General features: G+C 35.7%; 1 long non-coding RNA gene across 1 annotated transcript in view; it reads right to left on the bottom strand.

Moving 5' to 3' along the window:
* Positions 1-877: 877 nt before the first annotated feature.
* Positions 878-3,977, bottom strand: part of LOC132843133 (uncharacterized) — a 3,253-nt gene continuing 153 nt past the window's right edge. The window contains exons 1-3 of the long non-coding RNA XR_009648102.1: positions 3,785-3,977; positions 2,745-2,782; positions 878-2,373 (exon numbers count right to left, since the gene is read on the bottom strand). The exon at positions 3,785-3,977 is cut by the window's right edge and continues 153 nt beyond it. This is a non-coding gene — a long non-coding RNA (uncharacterized LOC132843133). The remainder of the gene's footprint in view (positions 2,374-2,744; positions 2,783-3,784) is intronic.

Here is a 3,977-nt window from a genome sequence, read left to right as displayed (position 1 = left end):
GTAGTTATAGTTTTGTTTATATGTTAAGTAAAGAGACTTGACTCCATGTTTAAAGACAGACAGGTGGAGTTGAGGCTTGACACACGTCTTCTCTGTGCCCTCAGGGACGGAGGTTGGGGTCGAGACTGAAGAAATGTTTCTACTGTTAGACGGAGACTGTAGTGAGACCGTAGTGATAAACTATTAAAAATATCATTCAATTTAACATACATTCAAATGACTAATTATATCCTGTGTTAACTTCTTCACCTCCTATTAGTATTTATTATTAACAATACTTAAATCAGGTAGGTATTTTAGTATCTCTGTCTGTCATTCTCTCTCTCTGTCTGTCTTTCTCTCTCTCTGTCTGTCTTTCTCTCTCTCTGTCTGTCTTTCTCTCTCTCTCTGTCTGTTTCTCTCTCTCTGTCTGTCTTTCTCTCTCTGTCTGTCTCTTGCTCGCTCGCTCTGTCTGTCTGTCTGTCTGTCTGTCTCTCTCTCTCTCGCTCGCACTGTCTGTCTGTCTGTCTGTCTGTCTGTCTCTCTCTCTCTCTCTCTCTCTCTCTCTGTCTGTCTGTCTCTCTCTCTGTCTGTCTGTCTCTCTCTCTCTGACTCTCACTCTTTGTCTGTCTGTCTCTCTGCCTGTCTCATTCTTTCTTTCTTTCTTTCTTTCTTTCTTTCTTTCTTTCTTTCTTTCTTTCTTTCTTTCTTTTTTGTTTCTGTCCATCTGTCTGTCTGTCTGTCTGTCTGTCTCTCTCTCTCTCTCTCTCTCTCTCTCTCTCTCTCCTTTCTGTTTCTTTTTCTGTCTCTTTCTTTCTTTCTTTCTTTCTTTCTTTCTTTCTCTCTCTCTCTCTCTCTCTCTCTCTCTCTCTCTCTCTCTCTCTCTCTCTCTCTCTCTCTCTCTCTCTCTCTCTCACCACTGTTGCTTTCTTACTCAATTTACACCTGTAGATGAGGACAAAACAAAACCGACATCCTTCTATCCTACACTTTAGCACTTTGTGTAAATGTACTGGCTCCCCATTCGTTTTTTCTGGGATTGTCTTGGTCACCTGAGTTGTTTTGATTTAGACACCAACTGAGATGAATGCAAATGAAATCAGTTATATAGTGTGTGCACAAACAGGTTATTAGAGTTATCTATATCTCATACAGACAGAGAGATGTATACATCTGAAACTGTAAGCAGTTATTTATATACACCAACAGACACCTTACACTAAATGTCTTGTTGTTATAAATTACGTCTGTTTGTTGCTTCATTTTGTCCTAACAGTATGCCAACTGTAGCTTTCAAGTGAAGAAAAGCGCTCACAAAAAAACAAACAAAAAAAAAACAAAACTTGAATATATATCAGTATCAAGGCACATTTAAATGACTGTTATTTTCTCTGCTTACACACACAGTGCTGCTGTAATCATTTACATCTATGCGTTTGTCAGAAGCGCACACTCCACAAAGTGAAGCACGATTCAAACCAAGTTCAGCGCTGATAAAGGAACGCTACAGTAAAACAAAAACACACACCAAAAACATACACAATTTTCCACCCTGACCTGAGTGTAATAATCCTGCTGAGATGTTACTAATGCAGCAATGTAGCTAGCACATTATATTCACACCTAAAACCCTTAAAATATCTATATCACTTTAATGAAGAGTATCTACTAAAATAAACAAACAAAAAACAAAAATACAGTGAAAGAGCTCACATTTACATCTATCTATCTATCTATCTATCTATCTATCTATCTATCTATCTATCTATCTATCTATCTATCTATCTATCTATCTATCTATCTATCTATCTATCTATCTATCTATCTATCTATCTATCTGCCTGCCTGCCTGCCTGCCTATCTGTCTGTTTTTCTGTCTTCCCATCTGTCTGTGTCTGTCTGTCTGCCTGTCTTTCCATCTGTCTGTCCGCCTGTCTTATCTTTTTATCTGTCTGTCTATCAGTCTGTCTGTCTGTCTTACTGTCTGCCTGTCTGTCTGTCTGTCTGTTTGTCTGTCTGTAACTCTTTGTCTTACTCACCCCTTTCCCCTTAAAAACCCTTTACTGTATGTTTGATTTGTTGCATCACAAACTAAAAATCTAAATCCCAACATTTTTCATAGCTGAAAGGAAAACTTGCACAAATGAAAATATAAATGATAGAGAAATAAATCTGGGGTTGTCACCTCAGTAATAAACACCACCAAAAGATAAAAACTCACTCAAACTGAAACAGGCAAATAAAACATTTTGCTATAATTCCTGTCTCAGACTTCTGGAGTTGGGTCCTGGATGCTGGAATGACATCAGAATCCAGTGGAAGTGATTCCAGGTTCAGAAGACGGCCGTCGTTACGTTCCATCGTTTAGCTCCACAGTGAAGTTTATTCATGGTTCTGTTGTAGATTACATGAAGTCATATTATATGAGTGTCCTAAACCATGCCAGCAAGTCAGAATAATGTTCCTAACCAACAAGATGTCACAGATATTTAACTGTAGCTCCAGAACATTTATATAAATATGAAACCAGCTCCATTAAGATGACAGACACTTTTCTTTTTCTAAAAACAGACCAGATTTTAAGTTGTCTGTCTAGTGCACTCGTTCTGTGTATGTGTATGTGTGTGTTACTCTACAGAAAAGATCCAGTCAGGTGTATCTGAGGTTCTGCATGTACTGATGAGTGTGTTTGTGTTTCAGAGGATGAGATGTGGCCCATTGGGGGCGCTGCAATACACACTTTAAGTGTCTCACACATTTCTTACCGTACTGCTGTTTCAGTTCTGATGAACCTCAAACACACCTGCACACACACACACACACACACACACACACACACACATGCATATGTTCATAAATTCATCTCCTTGTTTTTCTCAGGCAATATCAATTTTTAGTCCCTTGTCACGGTGAGCATTTAACTTTCTTTACATTTGCAAAATATACATTCAAATATGCATCCAGATGTGGTCTGGTTACTGAAAGTAGATATGATAAGATAATATGTCAGTAATAAGCGTGTTTACTGTATGAAGAGATATTCTGCAGCTTGTTTTTTTTTTAAGTTTAGTTTTTATGTATTTAATTTTTAATTTAACATTTTTTGTTATTGTTTTTTTCATTATTTATTTATTTATTTATTTACGTTACTAATAAATTTTACTTTTGAATTTTTTTTTTACTTTACTAATAATTTATTTTAAACAACCAATCATTATTACATCTGGTCTTCACTTCAAAGTAGTCTATTACATTTGACTCTGTTAACATTGTTTAATGATCAGTTTTGTTATAATAATAATAATAATAATAATAATAATAATAATAATAATAATAATAATAATAATAATAATAATAATAAAATGAAGTTTAAACTTTAATATGACATCACAGGTTTGACAAAAATGTATTTAATGAAATACTAACACATACAAGACAAAGTAAGAAAGAAAAAGAAAAACCTAAAATCTCAGTATATTGAAAATGTCAGTATTTAATTTGACACCTTAATATTATCAATAAAAAAAGTGATCATAAAGGCCCCATAGAATGAGGATCGATCAGAATAATTAAATAAAGAGATTAATTCACATCCTTAAAATCATTAATACACCATCTTTTACATGCTGCTTCACTCAATCAAGAAATCTGAAAGTTAAGACAGTGAGGAATGAACCTGGAGTTTAAAAGGTGAAGAAAAAAGGCAGGTGAACTTTTAAAATCACTTTTAAAATGAAAAACTATTAAAAACATAAGAAACTAATGACAGAAACGAGAAAGAAAATCAAAACAAATTTTGACTCACAAAGGATTTGTAAGCTCAGCAAATGGCAGCCTTAAACATTAGCGTTGTGAGGACATGAAGCCAAGGCGTTTAGATGCTCAGGCCAAGACGAGGGTGATAACGGCGCGGGGCTGTTAGCTGTTAGCTGTTTACCACACAGCAGTGTGAGGAGTCGCCGAGCTCCTGCCTTATTTCACATCAGCACGACAACGTG

Source organism: Tachysurus vachellii, chromosome 3 (assembly GCF_030014155.1).
Source record: "Tachysurus vachellii isolate PV-2020 chromosome 3, HZAU_Pvac_v1, whole genome shotgun sequence".
Lineage (NCBI taxonomy): Eukaryota > Metazoa > Chordata > Actinopteri > Siluriformes > Bagridae > Tachysurus > Tachysurus vachellii.
Note: the sequence above shows the minus strand (reverse complement) of the source record. Positions and strands in the feature narration are given on the sequence as shown.